Source organism: Ambystoma mexicanum, chromosome 9, assembly GCF_040938575.1.
Source record: "Ambystoma mexicanum isolate Mex_15411 chromosome 9, UKY_AmexF1_1, whole genome shotgun sequence".
NCBI lineage: Eukaryota > Metazoa > Chordata > Amphibia > Caudata > Ambystomatidae > Ambystoma > Ambystoma mexicanum.
Window position 1 is genome coordinate 1503908395 of NC_090931.1, and position 22255 is coordinate 1503930649.

The window sequence follows — 22255 nt, forward strand, 5'->3', positions numbered from 1 at the left end:
TGGGTCGCCAGATTGAAAGTCTTCGCATGACCTGCACCTTGTCTAAGGGAGGGAAATGTGGGGGCTGTTAGGGGAGTTTTCATAAAGTCCCACTTGGAGTTAAGACTTTAGTAAGCTATCTCAGTGGTTTGTAGATCTACAACTCTTAATATCAGTCTGTACTACTGCTGGAACCTTAGTAGAATGGCAGAGCAGTCAGGCGCATCATAAGAGGAAGATGTGAGCTGTAGGTAAGTACACTGAACCCAATTAGTAAAGCGCATCAAAGAAACGCACATAAAGGTGTATTCAAGTATGTCACTGTAATGTACTGAAGGATCTATCAGCTTCCATATTATATCAAACTTATTACACCTCAAGAATATACACTGGCGTCACATTGTGGCCGAAATAATTGGAATGTAGACTTGGGCTGTTTGTTTTCGGACATTGGGCCTCATTACACGGATGGCGGTAAGGGTTTACTGGTACCGGTAAGGGTACCAGTGCCGGTAAACCCTTACCGCCTTACTACGAGGTCCCTTTGTGGGTCCCTACCTTAACGGCTGGTTTTACCAGCCGTTAAGGACGGGACCCGCAAAGGGACCTTGGAGGTAATTACGGTACCGCAATTGGCGGTACCGTAATTACTGCCTTCCCCATTCCCATTGAGCCCTATGGGGGCAAGAATGGGGAAGTGCCATGGTGAATGGGGATTTACCGCCCCCACACACCTTGAAATACGGCGGTAATTCCGCCATTCACCATGGTAGACTCAGTAAAATACCGGCTGCAACACATGGCGCTAATAGCGCCATGGTTACCGCCTTCCGTGTAATGAGGCCCATTGAGTAAAATCGCATTTGTGCAGGACCAGTTAAATATAAGATTGATTTGGAGTTACTATATACGCAGCAGCAGATTAACCACTACTTATACTGGTCTTCGTAGAAGATGTGGTCGTGTAAATTATGCTGTGAAGATGTTTGCTGGAATTGTAGAAGTGATTTCCGGCACCACCCTCCATATGTTATGGTTTTGTAGAAAAATGCAATTATTTTGGGATGGCATTTTCCAGAGAATTGATTTGGTCTTAGGTATATCCCTTCCAAGAGACCCGCTTGTTGGCATAGTGGGCCTATTTGGGGTATCCAGTGGAAAAGGCTTTTGGGCATACAGGGCATTATTGGTTGCCAAAAGCCACATCCTGAAATTCATGAACAGTGATACTGCCCCTTGTGTTGATGATTGGCTGCCAAGTTCATCACTTCTCTCTAAAAGGGAGACAGTAACTTTAAAGATCAACATCAGAGGTATGAGAGCATCTGGGGTGTGTTTAATGACCTTTATGCTTAACTGTTTACGATTTTGCCTTAAGGTTTGCTTGGTTTGACTCCTCATTAACATCTGGGTGCGGTGGACGGTTTTAGTATTTCTGTTTTCTTTTTTCTCTGTTGTTCTTTTACACCTCCACCCTCATTTCCCCCACCCCCTATTTTTTTTACTCCTTTTACGTTATGACTATGATAGCTGAGTTAAGTTTGTATCTATTCTACAATATGTACATACAAATAATTGTCCTATATTATTTGTTCATGAACCTTTAGAAATAATAAAAAAATATTTGAAAAAAAAGAATATGCCAATAACCTGAAGAAAAAAAAAATACAGATTTATTATATTTACACAAGAATCACTTTAGATCACTTAGCACAATAAACCAAAATAATTTAGAATACTTTCCAAAGGCCACTGCTTAGTTTGTAGTTGCTTGCGGTTACATTTGTTACAGCTTTTGACAGTAATGTCAGTTCTATCGTATTATCAGTAATAATGCACACTCGCGAATCTTAGCAGAAATACGGTAAAGACATTTACTCTGCATGCACATATAAAATAGTGACTTTTGGGAAGTAACATTGTTGGCTAGTGCAACACAAGGAGGTCTTAAGGTTTTAGAGGCAGTTCCTGCGCACCGCAAGTCTTGCAAGGTTCAAAACGCAACCCTAGCTAAAGGCAGTTCAGAGAGGGCTCGATGTCTTGACAAGCAGCAGAATACAAAAGTTTATGTGGATACTTTATAGTTTCTAGTCTTTAAGATGGAAGAGGACACAATCAATCATTGGCGACCCTGTTAAAGGACTCGCTAAAGGGACACAAGCAGCGGCTTAAGTCGGAAGTAAGAGGGGGGTACCCTGGATACCTCTATGTGCACTCCAACGCTCTGGAGCGACTTCACAGATCAAGGTAAGCAATACCTTTCTCCCCACAGTACCTTAGGTTAGAAGAAAAGATTGTGGCTGGATTCTCCTCGATGTGGCGGTGCTGGACCCGACCACCGGATTTTTTGGTCTGATGATATCAGGGTCACAGTGGAGAACAAGTACAATTTGAAACACACCAAGTAGACAGAGAAGGATACTTCAGACTTGTCTTTTTCGTGAAGCCGGACCATAAATGTCCAGGTCCCCTCAACAGAGGGGGACCTTTCCAATGATACACCTCACTAGCTTTTAGAATGAAAGCGCTAGAGGAGTTGATCACTTGAAAGGGCAAGGAATCCAGACACACCACAGGGAAAAAGCACAGCAGGCTGGAACAAACCAGAAGGAACACAGATCAGTATGTCTCTACACAACGGTTTACCTTTAGTACCTGCCCAAATGATCACTGACCTGGATGACAGAGTAACAAGCCCTCCAATGGGTGTCTCGAATGCACCTCTGCCCTGGATCTTCCCTAAGAAAAGAAACAAACAGTGCGGTTGTAGACCCAACCAGATTGTTGCCGTCCTGTCTCTCCTAACCCAGGTGTGGAACTATAGATCTATCCTTACCATATACACTGCTTGAAGAGTCCCAACAGGGTAGTCCAGAAGGTAGGGTTGCTGGAGGTAGGAAAATGACAACGAAGGAAGGGAGGTGTTAGTTGGGTACAAAACCCGAACGGCACGAGGGATGCACTAGATGCGGGTTGCTGCACAGAATAGATGTTAGTTCAGCAAGGCGTCCAAGGTCCAGTGCAATAGGGTTCTAAGGGGTATAAGGGAAGCGGGTGGAAGACACAAGGAAGAAAGTACACATGGAATCCCAAAGTCCGCAAGGAAGCAGATGCAGGAGTTTGTACCTTTTCACAGCTCTTCAGAGATGTTGCTGGAGGGAGGGTTCTGATACAACTTCCTGAATGGAGTCAGGAAGCAAGAGAATGCCAGGCACGGACCGTGTCGATTCCGTGCAGGCAGTGTCTCAGATTTAAATCAGAAAGCAAACTCAAGTCCAGAGACAGGCCGAGGTCAGAAACACTGCGGGTGGTAAGCAAACCAGGAAGCAGGCAATCGGAAGTTTGAGGGACAAGCCGGTGTCAGGTACAGGTATGCAGAAACAGAAGTCTGAGGCGTAACAATGTAGCTTCAAAGCAAAGAAACACAATCAGAAGCACCGGGCGTATGAACAAGCCCACTTTTAAGCCAATCCAACAACGCAGCAGTTAAGCGCTGAGCGCAGTGCCACATGATCGCGTGTAGCCGTGACACGCAGTGCTATGGAGGCATGGTTGGAAAGCATGCAATGTGACCATGGCAACCTCCAAGGCAGTTTCCAGCGAGCAAAAAAGGAACGTGCACTGGGTCTGTCAAGAATCGAGTACTGCGTAGACTATGTATACCTCCATCCCCAAGCACCAGTCAGGGAGCTAAGGAACAACTCGCTGACCGATTATTGGGGCCACAGGTGGCTGGAACAAGAGCACCGGGTCCCCAGGTAGCTGCAATGGAAACAAGCAGTCAATGTATTAATCACTGTGTCGTACAACACAAGAACCAGTAATAAGACATGTACAGAAACAGGGCACCTACCAGTAGAACAGCTGGAGAGGTGGTGTAAGGGAGGAGGTGAAACAGGATCCCTGCTTGTCCCCCCAAGATGGTGCAATGTTGTAAGCAAAGGAAGGCCCAGCAGCTACAAGGTGGTGCAATGTTGTAAGCAAGGAAGGACCAGCAGCTAGCAGGTCCCAACAGGCACTTGATGGGTTGCCACCGTAGTACAAAACTTGTCCAAGAAGGACCCCAAGGGCGGTTGATTAGGGCCAAGCGTAATACAAGAAATGAAGACCCAAAAGCAATCCGGATGCAAAGTCTGTGGTCGGAAAGTCCAGGACAGCAAACAAGTGTGCCGTGGCCAAAAACGTTAAGTACGAGGCAGTCCGTGTAGCCGTAACCAAGTGGAGGCAGTTTGTGTAATCAGGCGGTAGATATCATCGTAGCCAAGGGTCTTACAAGAGGAGGTCCGTAAAGCGAAACAAGGTCGCAATCCAAAGGAACCAAGAGTCGGAATCGAGGAACGCAACTAGCCGGGAGCAAACACAGCTGAGAAGCGCTGCGTTCAACAACCGGCGTTCTTTTATCCCGTTGCTATGGCTGCTGGACCACGTGAGCGAGGCTGCGTCACGTGAGCCAGCCGCCGCGTTGTACGTGTGTTCCTCAATCTCCAATGCAACTTCCATTGCTGATGTGGCCAGAGCGGCCACGAACACCACATCTGAAACAACGGAGCACCCTTTGTTGATGGGAAATCGTAGCAACGTGCTCCTTGATCACCATGTTGCTGATGGGTAGGACGTTATTGAGCCCTGTGAGGAGAGATGTGCTGAGTGCTTGTCAGAGTTGTCCTGGTGTGTCACCAAGAGTGGGAGGTGGACATTAGAAGCGGGTTCCCAGGACCTCTCCTCAGGGCCAAGCCCAACCCAATCCACCAGGTAATACAGGCACCCCCTACTAATACGGGAGCCAAGGATGCCACTGACCTCGTACTCGTCCGGGGAACCCTGCAGGACGGGAGTAGGGGGCAATACCACTCGAGTGGTAGGAGGACATGGCTTCAAAAGGGAGGTATGAAAAACAGGGTGAATGCGACAGGCAACAGGCAAGGACAGGCGATACGCAACAGGATTGGTGACCCTGGTGACCCTGTAGGGGCTTACAAAATGAGGAAGCAATTTCCGGGAACCAGGAATGTGGAGGTACCTGGTGGACAGCCATACCCTGTCGCCTACAACGTAGGCAGGGGCCTGAGCGTGCTTCTTGTCCACTGCATGACACATTACAGCCTGTGCTTCCCAGAGATCGGTGAGGGTCTGGCCCTGGATGACTGTCAGGTCTCTAAGGCATGCATCAGCATAGTGTGTGTGTGTGAAGCAGGTAGATCAGGAAAGGGCAGGACACGAGGATGCTGGCCATATAGTGTGTAGAAAGGAGAAAAACCAGTAGATGAATGAGGGGCATTATTGTAAGCGAATTCAGCGATGTGTAATACCTGGTACCATGAGTGTTGGTGTTTTAGGGACAGACAGCGTAAGTATTGTTCGAGCGTCTGGTTGATGCGTTCGGTCTGCCCATCGGTCTCGGGGTGGTAAGAAGACGAGAACCGAGCATCAACATCCAAAAGTTTTGTGAGGGCCCGCCAAAATCTTGAGGTGATCTGGGAACCCTGGTCCATGACCAGAACAGTAGGAAGACCAAAGAGACAGAAGCTAGAACGAAAGAACAGACCGGCCAAGGTGGAAGCCGAGGGTATACCGGTGCAAGAAATGAAGCATGCCATCTTTATGAATGCGTCCACTACAACTCAGATCGTGTTATATCCTTGTACCTTCGGCATGTCCATGATAAAATCCCTGGTGACTGTATGCCATGGTCTAAGCGCAAGGGGCAGTGGTTGGAGCAGGCCTAGGGGTCGACCCTTACGGTGCTTGCATTGGGCGCAAATCAAGCAGTTATTGGCGTAATCACAAACATCCTTATGCATGGTGGGCCACCAACACCAACGTTGGAGCAAGGCTAGAGTGCGTTTCTGGCCTGGATGTCCATTGATTAGTGCGTCATGAGACCATTCTAGGGCATGAATGCGTGTCTCTTGGGTGGGTAGATACAGTCTGTTTTGCACGAATGGCAAACCATCATGAAACACCGGATTCCAGTCTTGTACTAGCTTGGGCAGAGGGAAACCCACTGTCGGATGGTAGTAAGCAAACATACAGGCGGGGTACATAGGCAAATGACATGCTTCTTGTCTAACAGTGTATCAGGAAAGACCAGGGGAGAGTCTCCACCCGGCAGGCACGGTAAAGCGTCCACCTTACCACGGACGTCACCGGGGTGGTGGCGTATGACAAAATCATAGCCAGAAAAAAACATGCACCACCTGACCTGTCGACTGTTGACGCATTTCAAAGCTGCAAGGTCCTGTAGGTTACGGTGGTCTGAGTAGACTGTGATCTGGTGCTTGACCCCTAGTAGATGGTGCCACCAGATTTGGAATGTGTCTTTCACAGCTAGGAGCTCCTTCTCTGTGACTGTATAGTGGGCTTCTGTGGGGTGAATTTGCAGGAGTGATAGGCCACTAGATGCAGGAGCCCAGTGGCTGGACATATCTGAAAAAGAACTGCGCCTAAAGCGTAGGAAGAAGCATCTGCTTCAACAACGAATGGCAGCTCTACATTAGGTTGGTGTAGTATGGGTGCAGTGGTGAATTCGGACTTCAAAGACACAAATGCCTCTTGCTGTACAGGGGTTCAAATAAACAGATTGAGTGGGCTTGTGAGTCTGGTCAAGGGGGCGGCAATGGCAGAGAAACCTGAGATGAACCGCCTCTAGAAATTCACGAACCCAAGAAATGATTGCAATGACTTAACGGTCGTAGGGACAGGCCAGTCGAGGATTGTGCTGACTTTGGAAGCGTTCATGGAGAGACCCCTGGACGTGATATGGACCCCCAAAATGTCCACTTCCGTTGCATGAAAAAGCAATTTTTCGTAGGGTTTTGCATATAGTGCGTTGGCCTTGAGCTGGGTGAGAACCTCCCGGACGTGCGTTACATGCACCTGAATGGAAGGAGAGAATATCAAAATATCATCTAGGTAGACGATTACATAGGTGTCAATGATGTCGTGAAATAGATTGTTCATAAACCTTTGAAAGGTTGCAGGGGCATTGCATAAACCGAAGGGCATAACCGTATATTCATAGAGACCATCCTGGGTGCAGAAGGCGGTTTTCCACTCGTCACCCCTCCTAATACAAACCAGATTATAGGCTCCCCTAAGGTTGAGTTTGGTGAAAACCGTGGCATGGGTTAGTTGGTTGAGCAAGGGGTTGAGGAGCGGTATGGGATACCGGTTCTTTACCGTTATTTGGTTGAGCCGCCTATAGTCCACACAAGGTCGCCTTCCCTCTTTGGCACGAAAAAGATGGGACTGGCCGCAGGGGATTGTGAGGGTCGGATGTGCCCCATTCGGAGAGAGGTTTGTAGGTACTCTTTCAGGGCCTGGTCGTCTGAAGGGGACAGCCAGTAAATACACCCACATGGAACAACTGCCCCAGGGACGAGGGCAATGGGGCAACCATAGGGCTGATGGGGTGGGAGATGCTCCGCACAACCCTTGTCGAACACCTCTAGGAAATCATGGTATTCCACAGGGATGCCGGAAGTGATTGCTCCCACAACATGGCCCGGAGGGTTGGGGGCCATGGCCTGGTGGTCGTCCAGCGTCAACTGGGCAAGGGCACCCAGTGCTTGGGATGACGAGGCAATGCCATCAGGGGAAGCAAGACAGTGTTCCTGACAATGGGGTGATTCAAAGAATACATGGCCCAAGACCAGTCGATTACAGGGTTATGAACCCGCAACCAGGGTATGCCTAGGATGAGACCAAACTGGGGTGCAATGATCAGATCAAAAGACACAATCTCTCTATGGGTGTCATGAATGACTAGTGTTAAAGGGGCTGTCTGTTTTCTGATAGGCCCTGAGACTAGTAATGAACCATTGACTGCTTGCACTGGTTCAGGACGTCTCTTGCTCTGCAAAGGGAGGTTAAGGGATGCCGCTAAGGAGATGTTTATGTAGTTGCCTGTGGGGCCCGAGTCTATCACCAATTGGACGAGGTGTCTGGTGCCGTCTGTGGACAGTAAGAGGGCGTGGATCAACATGGGTCTCGTGAGACCGAGAGGTGGCACTGAGGGAGTAGAGTGTAGGCCCGTCCGTGTCCCCTGGTCTAGGGACGAGCCTTCTGAAAACCTGATGGCTTAGGTTTGGGGTGTCTTGGACATTCCTTAACAACGTGACCATTCAGTCCACAGTAGAAGCAAGCATTGGAAGTCCTGCGTCGTTCTCTTTCTGTTGCGGTAATCGTACTGCGGATCCCCCCTATTTGCATAGGCTCCTCAGAGGCTTTGTTAGAAGGAGGACTGGGAGAAAAGGGCAAACAAGGACTCCTTCCCGTTTCCATCTTACGTTCAGCCCTCCGGGCATCTACCTGAAAAGCCAAATCCAACAATTCTGGGTATTGGGTGGGCAAAGAGGGCACCATGGCCAATGCGTCCTTCATGGTGTGGCTTAACCCCCTTTAGAAGACGACTGTCTTTTTGTTCTCGGGCATGGCTGTTTCCACTGATAATTGGTTAAATCGGGTGATGTAGTCAACCAAAGAGGTCTTCTGCTGGGTCAAGTCTAGTAATTCCAGGTCCCGGGTTTGTGCCTTATGAAGGGTGTCAAAAACTCTAGTCATTTCGGCCACCAATAGATCGAAAACATACAATACTGGGCTATTATATTCCAATAACTGATTGGCCCAGGCGGCTGCTATGCCGCTTAGATGTGAGAGGGTGAAGGCTGCCTTAGTGGTAGAGTCAGGGAATGTCTGAGGGCGACACAGAAAGTGAAGCTTACATTGATTCAAAAAGGTTCGGAATTTCCGAGGGTCACCCTGAAACTTCTCGGGGCTGCCAGGGGAAACGGTGTAGGCAAGTAAACAGGAGTCTGTGGAGTGGTGTTTCTGGTGGAACCGGGCTGGGGTGGTGGGTCCCTGTATTCAGGATCTGCGGGTAAAGCATGGCGTTCACTTTGAATAGTGTCTAACGGCTGATGTATGGTGGCTGTGGCGGCCGTCATATCAGCCCGTAAAACTGTGATTGCCTGGACCAAGGTAGCCACTGGGTCCCCAGCGGCGGTATACATAGTCTAGGCGGAAAGGCTTCTCAGTCTGTCAAGAATCGAGCTATGCATAGACTATGTATACCTCTGTCCCTAAGCACCAATCAGGGAGATAAGGAACAACTCGTTGACCGATTATTGGGGCCACAGGTGGCTGGAACAAAAGCACAGGGTCCCCAGATAGCTGCAATAGAAACAGGCAGTCAATGTATTAATCACTGTGATGTACAACACAAGAACCAGTAATGAGATATGTAAAGAAACAGGGCACCTACCAGTAGAACAGCTGGGGAGGTGGTGTAAGGGAGGAGGTGAAACAGGATCCCTGCTTGTCCCCCCAAGATGATGCAATGTTGTAAGCAAGGAAGGACCAGCAGCTGCAAGGTGGTGTATGTTGTAAGCAAGGAAGGACCAGCAGCTACCAGGTCCCAACAGACACTGATGGGTTGCCACCGTAGTCCAAAACTTGACTGAGAAGGGCCCCAAGGATGGATGATTAGGGCCAAGCTTAATACAAGAAAGGAAGATCCAAAAGCAATCTGGATGCAAAGTCTGAGGTCGGAAAGTCCAGGATAGCAAACAGAAGCACGCCGTGGCCAGAAACGTTAAGAATGAGGCAGTCCGTGTAGCCGTAACCAAGTGGAGGCAGTTTGTGTAATCAGGCGGTAGATGTCGTCGTAGCCAAGGGTCTTACAAGAAGAGGTCCGTAAAGCGAAACAAGGTCGTAATCCAAAGGAACCAAGAGTCAGAATCATGGAACACTACTAGCTAGGAGCCAACTCAGCTGAGAAGCGCTGCGTAGAGCAACCAGCGTTCTTTTATCCCGTCATATTAGCAGGCTGTCGCGTTGTACGTGTGTTCCTCAATCTCCATGGCAACTGCCATTGCCGACATGCCCAGAGCCGCCACAAACACTGCATCTGAAACAACAGTGCACCCTTTGTTGATGGGAGATCGTCGCAACGTGCTACTTGATCACCATGTGCTGCTGGGTAGGACGTTCTTTAGCCCTGTGAGGAGAGTTGTCCTGGTGTGCTCAGTGCGTGTCAGAAGTGTCCTGGTGTGCATAGTGCATGACACGCGGCCGCAGAAGTACAGGCAGAGACTGAGGTATGGGAAGAGCAGGGGTGGCCGGTACCATGACAGATGACGAAAGGCAGGTCAATAGACAGGATCTCTCAGCAGCAGTCTTGAGGCAACTTCTGTGGACAATCTGCGGTTTTGGCGCCTTTTCTGTAGCACTGATCAAAGGACGTGATTAGCTCCGGTCTTCTTCACTTCTTCCAGTCCCACACTCTGCTGAGGGGCTCTGGATGAGTTGGATCAGATCAGATCTCTGGAGTGTCCTTGAGGGCTCAGCAAAGAATTGGATAAGTTCAGCCTTTCCACAACAATCCACTGAGAATGGGCAGCAGGCCTCCTGGTGTTGGGGTTTTGCAGCTCTGGAAACTCACAGGGCCTCAGGAGATGGCTCAAATCAAAGTTTGTCTTGGGACTGGTTGTTCACACCAGTCAAAGGGAAGGAGTTGTCCTCTTCGGAGTTCCTCTGTCACACAGAAAACAGGGTCAGGACAGCTGTAGTTGCTTCACAAAGGGTCTGCAGGCGTCACTGGTCATCTTCTTCGGTTATTTCAGTTTCCAATGGGTGACATGCCTTTCACCTCAGGAGCTTCACCTTTTATGCAGTTCCAGCACACACTCCTCTGCAATCACTCTCAGCAATTTACAGAAAGAGGCGGTTGGCTGTCGGCTGTCCAATCAAGACAGCCCGACCCCAGTGGGAGCTGGTCCTATTCGGGCACTCAGGCAGACAAAGAGCATCGAGTGAAAAACTCCTCTCCCACTTCTTGCCTGCCAAGACACACTGGAGCCTAGGCGGGGACAGCCTACGGTTCGTGCCAAAGGCAAAACACACACACAGGCTTCCCTCACGCAGGACGGTAGAAGAAGGGCTGACAAAGAGCAACCATGCTAGTAATGGTGAAAAAAGAAAGGAGCCACCAAGTTCATACTTGGGTGACCCTATTGTGTATAACCGAGGCTATGGACATAGCCAGCAGTAGAAAATCCACACAATAGTTGGTAGAACACGTCCACTGCCACCAGCCATAACTAAGAGATTGTGTCTGTGACATAAAAGTCACAGGAACAGAGAGAAGGGGGACACTAAGTATCCCTTTGGCACTCCACCTAAGGTGGTGTGTGCCAATCTCACGTTTTAGGATTTTAGGAGAGATACTTGGTATCTCTCTATCCTTAAGAACTGTGGTGACTCTAGGATATTGCAAATAATCTCAGAGGAGGACCCAAAGGGTCCCCAGCAACACAGCCCATAAGGAGCGGTGTGCTGCCCAAATAAAAATACATATTCCTTAAAAGAGATATGGAGGAAAGTAGACTCCATAGGACAGTAAAATACAAAGGAAAGAGTTCCAAAAGACAGAGCCAAAAGAATGAATGCGTGGAAAAGGCTCCACTAATTCAGGATTAAAGAAAAAGTTCCAGAAGTCCAGCAACAAGTGCTTGGGGTCTCACTGGGAAAGGGGATGAAGCATAAACATGATAAATCTCCCTAAAACTTGATCCCCCCAGACTAGGGACAGGAGGATCTAATCCACTCCTTGATGAATCTCTTGATCCAGTCAGTCATACTTTCTGGAGAGACCATCAGCATTCTTATGTTGGGTACCTGACCTGTGCTCAATAGTGAAGTCAAAACGTTGTAGGCTTATGGACCACCTGAGCAATTTTGGGTTTTCTCCTTTCATCTGCATCAACCACCTTAAGGGTTGGTGGTTAGTTTGAACCCTGAAAGTAGTTCCATAGAGGTATGGCCTGAACCTCTTCAAGGCCCATACAATAGAAAAACATTCACATTCAATTGTGGCCCACCTTGTTTCCCTATCTTTTAATGTTCTAGTAATAAAGCAGTGGGGGTGCTCCCTGCCTTTGCCTTTGGCAATCTGCCAATAACCACTTGTCAGGTCAAAGGTACTGAGAAATTCTGCTGAGCCCAGCTTATCCACTAGTTCATCTGTCCTTGGCAAGGGATGGGCATCCGTGTTGGTAACTGCATCTAATGCCATATAGTCCACACAGAATCTAAATTCCTTAGTTCCTGCCTTTGGTACTAACACAACTGGGCTAGCCATGGACTTGTGGAATGTTCAATCATTCCAAGGTCAAGCATCTTGTTGACCTTCTCCTTTCTGTGATTCCTCACAGTATCTGACATCCTGTAGTCCCAGCATTTAACAGGTACACTATCACAAGTGCCAATATCATGTTGGCCCCATCGGGTCAAGCCTGGTGTCGGTGAGAACAAAGGGGAACACTGAGTTAACAGAGATTTGCACTCCCCGTGTTGCTGCATTGTGAGATTAGTAGAGAGTTGTACTCCTTCTACTGATCCATCTGATGTCCCTATAGAGGTTCTGGGAGAGGCTCACTCGCCTCTTCTTCATGCTCAGAAGCGAAGAGCAAAGCTCTTATCTCTGGTCTGGATACATAAGCCTTCAGACGGTTGGTATGAAAGACCCTAAAGGGCCTCCTTGGTGTTGCCCAAGTCTACCAAATAGTTGACCTCGCCACGTTTTCCTACAAGTTTGAACGGTCCTGTCCATTTGTCTTACAGAAACCATGATGAGAACTTGTTGGTCTGGAGTAAACTCCACAATGTTAACCTTCTGGTCATGCCAATGCTTGACCAGCTTTCAAATTCTCAGAAGCCTCTGTCATCATCTGTGCCATCCTCTGGCTAAGGCCTAGCACATAGTCAGTAATCCTTACTGGCTTGAGGGAAGAAGCACTCTCCAGACCCTCCTTAATCGGGGCCAAAGGGCCTCTGACAGGATGACCTTCAAGTAACTCAAAGGGACTAAAGCCCACTCCAGCTTGAAGAACTTCTCTATAGGCAAATAAAAGGCATGGTAGAAGAAGATCCCACTTTCTTCTAAGTGGTTCTTATAAAGCTCCAATCATGCTCTTCATTGTTCTGTTAAACCTCTCTACCAACCCGTTTGTTTGAGAGTGTTAGGCAGTTGAAAACTTGTAGGTGACCCCACAGGTTTTCCACATGGCGTGCATGTAGTGGGACACAAATTTGAGGCCCTTGTTGGATACAACCTCCTTAGGATATTCTACTCTGGTAAAAATACCAAGTAGGGCCTTAGCCACTGCCTGAGGAGTAACACTTCTCATTGGAATAGCTTCATGATACCTAGTGGCATGGTCCACTACAATCAATGTAAATCGGGTGCCTGAAGAAGTTAGAGGGTCTAGGAGACCAACAATGTCAATCCCCACCCTCTCGGAAGGAGCTCCCACAACTGGGAGAGGCACTAAAGGTGCCACATTCTTGGCTCCACTCTTACCAGATAACTGGAAATTGTGACAACTCCTACAGTGTTTCTCAGCCATCTTGGGCCTGTAAAAGTACAATGTTATCCTCTCCTTGGTCCTCTTGAAACTTAGGTGACCAGCCAGGGGGACTTCATGTGCTAACTGTAGGTATTTGGATCTCAATTATTGGGGTACCAGCACTCTCTTGATGTCCCCTGGAATAGACTCCATAGGCTCACTGTAGAGGGGTCCATCCTCCCAGTATAGCCTATGCTTCCAAGGGTCTTACCCACTCTGGGAAGATGCCTGCTGATGCAGACCTTCTAGAGAGGGATCCTTTCTCTGTCCCCTAGTGAAATCTGTCCTTGAAGTTCCACCTTCTGCAAGCAAAGTCTGCAGCTCAGGATGGTCTCTTGATGTCACCCGCAGGCGTTCCAACTGGCGGCTTCTTTCGCGCTGGGTTTTGGGACGTAGGTACGGGAGGTACTAGTCCCTCCTTTGTGTCCGTTACTTTTTCCTCCTTGTAGCGCGGGGCCGCTGAGAGTATATCTTCTCTCCCGGCCCATCGGTCCCTGCGTTGCAACTATCCTCTGGAAGCTCTCGCTCTTCCGGGTTTCTTCGCTCCTGCTTCGCTCTGACCTGGCTTCTGTCACTCGCGCTCTCCAGCGAGTGTTCCTCTTACCTTCTCTCCCCTCCAGTTTTTCTCTGCTGCCGCCGCGCCTCGGCGGTTACTGTTTCTCTTCTTTTGCGGCCCCGTCCCAGCGGATAGGCGCCGCCCCTTTCCCTACGCTTTTTCTTTTCTCACTCCGCTACTTGTCTGGCGCTTTTCTCCATTGCCTACCTCTCCTCTGGTCCTCGCCCCGCTTGTTGCAGTGGCTGGTGGGCGTTCCGTGGAGCCCTGTCCTCCGGCTCCCCACTGCAGGACTCCCCTGTTCCGCTGCAGTGTTGCCTTCAGTTACTCATAGGGATCCAGTCTATTACCTACCTCCCACTCATCTGAAAGTCTACTTTCCGCTGGAACTACGCCTTCCGTGCTACAGACCAGAGGAGTCCAAGGGTTTTTCCCCATTCAGGGTTTTTCCCCTATTTCGGCTTGGTTCCGGAAGGGAGGTCCTCAGACAGCTGTTCTCCTCAGCGGTCACGGTGGCCTCCCTCCGTGACAAGCAAGCTCATCGGAAAAAGGAGAAGGATTATCTACTTCAACGGCGTCTGCAGGACCCCGACAGCAATTCTGGCAGTTCAGGTGAGGAGAGCACGACAGAAGGGGGAGAAAAGGGAAACCAGGCACTTAAACTGTCACACTTGAATCCAGATCCAGCAGACCTGATTGAATCTCCTCCACCTCTTACTCATCAGAAGATGGTTCCTCTGGGGATTCTACTTGCACCAACCCAGCCAAAGCTGGGTGTGGGGTCATAGGTGTGACCTCTAGGTTTTTTTACAGGAACCTTTTTCCTTGTGGAAGCTTTTGGCTTGGGGCCCTTCTTTCCTTTGGAGACTTTAGGTTTCGCCTCGGTCTCAGTTGGAAGGTCTCCTAAGGTTGCCTCTCTTGCTTTCCTGGTTAGCTCTCTTCTTTTTTTTAAAAGGGGGCTTTGGGGTGCTGGAACCAACACCCAGGGCCTTCAAGTAATTGCCCAAGAGTACCCTACCTGGCACTTCTGACTGAACACTCACAGTGATTCTAACAGTCATGTTGTTACTTTTAATGATATCTGGCAGTATGGGGCACATTAGAACGGGACCTCCTGCTAACTTGGTAAGTATTTTGGGAGCCTCAGCAACTTCTTCCGGTTGAAAGAAACTTTCATCTACCAGCCCCAGTGTCTCTAATGGCAGGGGTGGCCTTACCATTTACAAGTACACTGTCTTTTTAATACTCTTTAGTATTATCAGGAATTGAATTATAGACCTCAATGTTCTGTTCCCACAGTCCCAGAGATACTAAAGATACTCTAGCTTGAATACCACTCGGTTCTTCAGCTTGAGGGTGAAAGCTAGCCACTGTCATTGGGATATCCACATCATGTGTGAATGCTAAGCTGATAGAGATGATCTCTGAAGATGTACCCTTACATCTGGAATCTCCTTTAACATAGTCACCAGACCCACAAACTACGCCATACATTTCCCAAATGTTTTCTGGAATGGGGGTTTCTGATAACCTCCCTCTGGTTTGGGCCCAGAGGTTTCACTAGCCCTATAAATTTGTTTATGGGTATATTTACAATTTTTATGTTTGTGGCCCTCTTTTGGTGGGGGATTTTTTGAATGATCCTTCTTATTCTTCTTATGCTTTCCTCATCCTCTTTCTTGTGAGGAGCCCCAGAATCCTTGTGAGTAGCCCTGTTAGCCACACATAAGTAAGCAGCTATTGCTAGCTTCTCAGGGTCCAATTCCTTAGTCAGCAAGGTGCTTTCTCAGCTCTGGGGAACAGGCATCACAAATATTTCTAGCATGAAGCAACATCTCATACCATCATAAGTGCTCACCTTGTAGCCCTTAATCCACCCATTTATGTGTTTCAGGCTTTCACACACCCAAGTGGTCCACAAGGTACCATCTCTCTTTTTGTGGTCCCTAAACCTTTTTAGGTATCGGGAAGGTGTCTTCCCAAACCTGGCTATGAGAGCAGTTTTTACCAACTGGTAATCTTGTCTAACAACATCATTGATAGACAATAGGGCACCAAGTGGGAGGCCCTCCTGGCCCCCCCGTCCATTCCTCTAAAACCATCATTAATGTCGACCTAAATCGCACTGTCTTGGTCCAGGGCCCTCGGGCCAATCTCCTCCATTTTGATAGACGCTTCCCGCACCTTATCAACTTCGTTTCTTCTCCTGCTATCCCTACTTACCCCTCTCTGGCTCCTCTTCTGCCTCCTTCCTCTGGCTCCTCTCCGACACCCACTCCTGCTTCTCTAGCCACCCTGTTGACTCCTTCCTCAGCTACCTCTCTGGCACTCTCTTCATCCTCTCCAACTACCCTGCCTTCTCTTCCTTCCTCCTCTGCCCATCATCAGGCACCTCCAACATTTCCGCAGGGCGCACCTCTAGCCTGTTCCCCTCAGAGGAAGTCCTTTAAAGGTGGCAACCTGTTCCACATCGCTACTCTCAACTCTCCCTTCAAACACTCCTCTGACATCTGCCGCCTCCTGGAAAAGCTTGATATGGATGCACTCGGTCTCACCGAGACTTGGTTCACGGCCAGCTCTGTCACGAGTTTTGACACTCTCCTTCCTGATGGCTACAAGATCCTCTCCAAACCCAGAACTAACCATTCCGGCGGGGGTGTAGCCTTGATTTTCCTGGAATGAATCCCTGAATCATCTGTCATTCCTATACAGGACTACTCCACCTTTGATTTCCTGGTCTACAGGCTCTCTATCTCTCCTGGCCTCACTTGCACTGTGGCCGCTATCTACAGGCCGCCTGGCCAGGTCACCCTCTTCCTCTCTGAGTGGGCTGACCTTTCCACCTCCCACCTTGCCTCTACCTCTCAACTTCTCCTCCTTAGAGACCTGAACATCCACCTGGATGCCACCAACCCCTCTTCACGGCTCTTTAGTCTCCCTCTCTCTCTCTCTCTCTCTCTCTCTTTCTCTCTTTTTCTCTCTTTTTATCTCTCTCTCTCTCTTTCTCCCGCTCTATTCTTCCCTCTGGCTCAACTCACTCTGCAGGGCACACCCTGGATGTTCTGATCTTCTCAGACCTCCATCTCTCTAACCCGCTCACCACGTCTCTCTCCTGGAGTGACCCCACCTCCTCTCTCTCTCTCTCTCTCTCTCTACCCCTCAGGTCAAGCCATCCCCAGCACTGCCACCTACCTTCTCGGCTATCCGACTCATGAAGCGTGTGTCAGTGGAGGTTTTTACCGCTACTTTCTCTCCTCCTCCTAGACCTTTGACTGCCCTCTCTAACCTTCATCTCTCTATCTCTAACACTCTTGACCTCCTTGCCCCTGTCATGACGATCAGCTTAAAACCCGCTTCCAAGTGCAACTCTTGGTACGATTGCGACCTCGCCACCCTTAAATGCAAATGTAGGGCGGTGGAGAGGGAGTGGAGGGCATCAGACGCACACTCTGACAAACTGGCCGGCCGACTGCTGCAATGGCAGTACATACTCTATGTCCTCTCTAAGAAGAGAGCCAACATCCAAGCCTGCATCTGTGTGGCATCTAACAACACGGCCGAACCTTTCAAAATCTGCACGGAGATGGCCAATCCTGCTGCAGTCTCTACCTCTCCTGTACCCTCGCAGGCCCTCTGCACCGCCCTGTCTTCTCATTTCACCACTAAAACTCAGGACACCCTGTCCACTCTCTCTTCCTCTACCTCCTCTGCCACGCCTGGCCTGTTTTCCGCTGTTTCCCCACCTCTTTTCTCCTGCTTTCCCCTGTTCACCCCTGACAATGTTTCTAGACAAGTCTGATCTGTGAAAGTCTCGTCAAAACAGGTTCTCCCCTGCTCATCCAGAACCACATCGACACCCTGGCACCAGCCTTGGCCGATTTCTGCAATCACTCCTTTGCCACTGGAATCTTCCCCTCCCCATTAATCACTCCCTTGTGCACCCCCTCCTTAAGAAGCCCTCTGCCGATCCTTCCTCTCTGGCTAACTATCTCCCAATCTCCATCACTCCTTTCCTGGGCAAACTCCTGAAAAAGTTGGCCATCTCCCAGCTTAATCTGCATACTGAATCTGTTGGTTGTCTCCACGACCACCAGTCTGGCTTCAGAACTGCCAGAACCATGGAAACTGCTCTCCTGAAACCTGTGAAGACTTGCTCTCTAATCTTGACTCTAATCTTCCTTCTGTCCTCATTCTCCTCGATCTTCCTCTGCTTTTGAGATGGTCAACCATGCCATCCTGCTCAACCATGCCATCCTGCTCAATCGCCTCTGTGACAACCTGGATATCACTGTTCAGGCCCTGTCCTGGTTGACCTCCTTTCTCACTAACTGACGCTCACAGGTCCAACTGGGGTCTTTCCTCTCTTCTATCTCTCGCTCTACTTGTGGTGTGTTCCCCAGGGGTCTAACCTTTCTCCCTGGCTATTCAACCACTACCTGGCACCTCTTGCCCACTGCGCTACTTTCTGTTCTAACTTTCATTGTAATGCAGTTGGCACCCAGCTCTCCTTCAGGCTCCCCTCAGTCACCTCTGTTCCTTCTCCCATACCAGACTGTCCGGCCGCAATTCAGGAATGGTGTGCAGCCAATGATCTCTGCCTTAATGCCAGTATGTGAGGGAAAAAAAGGGCTGTTGGATCTGAAGAGTCGGTCTAAAAGGCTGTTTGGGGCAAAACTAGGCAAAAGACTACAATCCCGATGAGGCTTTGGGGGTGACAGTTGATCCGGAGTGAGGTAGGTGTGTGAAGTTCCCTATTTAAGAAATCCCTCTGCCCGTGCTGCCTGTTGGTGATTGTTGGCGTGGCAGGCACAGGCCGGAGGGAGCAGGTGTGGAGACGAGGCATTTGTAGGAGGTATACATGCAGGACCCGGGCGGTGAAACCCTGCATTTCCAAGCAGCGTTCCGTTCTCATTGAAACGGAGCAGGAGCATGGCATGAATCTGTTCAACGCAGGAGTATATCAGCCTGGGGAAGGGCCGGCGAGCCCACCCTCCCCAGGCATCAGTTAAGTGTTTATGGAACCAAGAGTATGAGATATTGTTGTTCTCTTTTGTTGGGTGAGGTACGCACCATTAGGAATCATTTACTGAACTTATTGTTTACAACAGTGTGGATTTGCGTGCCTTTCCACAACGCACACGGTTTATTACCAAGCAGTGTGAACTAATATGAGGCATGCCAATGTTTCACAGAACGTAACGTTCAGAATACAGGAGCAGTAATCAATGCATTACGTGAAGTAATGCTATATTTGTGGCTGCTCATTCAGTCCATTTCATGTTTGTACCAATCCATTATGTTTCTAATTTCTAATTCTAAAATCATGTTCTGGGTCCGCATTAAGAGAGGTTGAGTCACGCTCTTGCGGCATTACCAATTAAAAGGATATTTTGGCCTATATTTTTGTTCACAGGTGTACGTGTCAGCAGTGGAGTAACTTTGCTGAAAATGTTGGGGGGGACACATGACATCTGAGGAAAAGGTGCCCCAGCCAAATGAATGGGGACAAAATGGTGTGCCATGAAAGTTGTGGGGGACAATGTCATGATGCCTACCTCCAAGGAGCCAGGTCCGACCCAGCAACCCCAGAGGCAGGCATCATTCCCCCCAGGGAAGTGCCAGCGGGCCCAAGCTGTGGCCCTTTGGACACAGTCCTAGCGCCTTAGGCGCTAGGCTCATGTTGGACCCCTGTCCTGGCGCCTTAGGCGCCAGGCTCATAAAGCTAGACATGTGTTCAAGTGTTTTAATGTGCACTTACCTGATGCAGACCATGCTGCTACATCCAGGCCCTCTTGAGGCCTGAATGAAACTACTTTACCTGTGGGACTACTTTCCACCTGGGTGTGGTCGGGGAAGGATACATACCTGATCGGTGGAAGGATACTTACCTGGAACTTCTTCCAAAGCTATTTAAACCCCGCCCGATCAGCAACTCACGCTTCGCGTTCTGCTCCTCGCAGCTGGACGTTCACCGTGTCAGCTCTTGCATCTGGACTTCAGCCACGCCTGTCAGCATCCTGGGTCACCTGCAAAGGGAGATAAGAGAGAATTGGGGAGAGAAAGAAGACCTTACCTGCTAAAGCTGCATCACGGAGACATCACACCGACGATCCTGAAAGGGAAGACATCATTTTTAAAAGCATTTTGCTTCGATCGCTGCAGCGCTGCATTTCACTCACCTTTCCTGGGCACCTCCATCTTCAGCAGCGATCATCCGGTCCGCAGCCACTTCCCAGAGCCTAGAGAGAAAAAGACAAGAACACAAGGTGAGAGAAGGAAGGGAATAGGAAAAGCTCAGTTTCCTTCTAAGACTTACCTGTTGGGTCATTCCCATTTCATTTCGGGTCCTGCTGCTTCCTGGCATTCCGGACCCCAGCCCCTATGGGGAAAAAAGACAAAGACATTGAATGAACGAATGCAAAGACATTACCCGAACGCTCATCCAGAACTTACCTGTCATTTACTGGAACTGCACGTTTCACTTCGGGTCGGCGCCATATCTCCGGCATTCCGAACCCCGGCCCCTAAGGGGAAAAAGACATAAGCGTTAGCGCTTGCTGCAATAAGACAATGAACATTATTATTAAGCTTGAACTTTTGAACTTGCAACAGAACTCTTACAGCGCCTCACCTGAATAGTCAAGCTTATTTTGAACTCCCATCAAACCTCAATCCAGTGAAGTAACTGGGTTTCAACGCGCCCCTGCATCAGAAGCAGGATGGAGAACTCATCCTTCCAGACCCTAAGGTGAGACTTCACGGGGAATCGTGGAAGGGTATCGTGGAGGGTTGGAAGGGAGTGGGAGGCTTGAGCATTATTCCGTCAGTAGGTAATACCCCCTTTTCACGCACAGGGGAATATTCCTGCGAGCCAGAAAAGCCAGAGTGGAGGGGCCCTTCCTGTCCATCTTCAGAGTCCTGCGCTTCACCATTGAAGAAGCATCAGCACTCGAAGCCAGACCTGCGCCTCCGTGGGAATCAGGTGAGCGTGACAGACAAACACCCCTGTGCCCCCCTAAAATTATGCCCATGTGTGTCAGTTATCCATGGCTTCACGTCATTCATGCTTTCTGTTCTTATGTTTGTCGCTTATTTAGTGAATGTATATGAATGCAAGACACAGGAGTCTGTATCCTAATCGAGAAGGGTACTGATTACCTAGGAATCAATGGTTGAGACAAGTGTATGCTACATGGTCAGGTGACATGTTTTTCCCTGTGTTCCCCAGTCCTATCCTATTTCAAGTTTCCTAAACCTTTTTCCGGTTACCCTAACCACCCCCTACCTATCCACAATCTCTCCCTAACCCTCTTCCCCCCTTTGGCTGCCTCGCGCTGCCTGTATATATCTGAATCAGGAGCCTGTGCAAACTAAGGTGGGAGGGGTCATCTGCATTTGGCTTCAGTGGCTAGGAAGGAGTTGTGTGATACTCCAGGGGTGTGACACGGTAAGACAGAGATCCTCCTCATCTGGAGACCTGCTACCTTTCTCCTCTCTCTCTGGCCGCCCATCCTGGGCCCTCTTCCTGCTCCTTCCTGTGAGGCTAAGAACCTTGATTTCATCTTCAACTCCACCCTCTACTTCTCTCCTCACATCTCTGATGTCTCTAAGAAGTGTAAGGAAATAAGGGGCTCTGCTGTTTTCGGTAGCTCTGAAATAGACGGCGCTGTATTGGAAATGGGGAATGACTACATTTACCACGATTCTTGTGTCAGTTGGGAGCAGGTTTGTCGGCTCACGTTGAGCGCTACTTGAGTTCCTCCCTGGCCCGTGCTGCCTGTTGGTGATTTTGGGAATGTCACAGGCAGAGGAGAGCAGGAACACGGATGCAGGAGAACGGAAGAATCCGGGCCGGCCAGTGATACGAAGCGTTCCTGGCGCTTTGTTCCTAGCATGAGGCGGAGCAGGCAATGACGGTGGCCCGTCCAGCGCGGGATCAACTAATGCCTGGGGAGGTGTCGGCAAGCTCCCCCAGCCCCTAGGCCTCAGTTAAGTGATCTGGGAGAGTGTGTGCACGCTTGATATTTCTGGCATTGTTTCACGCACTTGTTACTGGCTGGCATTGTCGTGCACCATTCACAGTGCGCTACGTTAATTCCTGTTGCATGTTGTGAAGACTTGTGTGGGACACGCAGGATACTGGCTGGCATTGTCGCGCTCACTCACAGTGCGCTGAACTTTCATATTGTCCGCTGTGAAAATCAAAGCGTGGGCAACCTTGTGAACTAGCTACGAACATTTCGGATATGTGGAATTCAGAAACCACATTTGTTGCATCAATTCAAGGGCAGAGAAGGAAATGCTATGTTGAATTTGC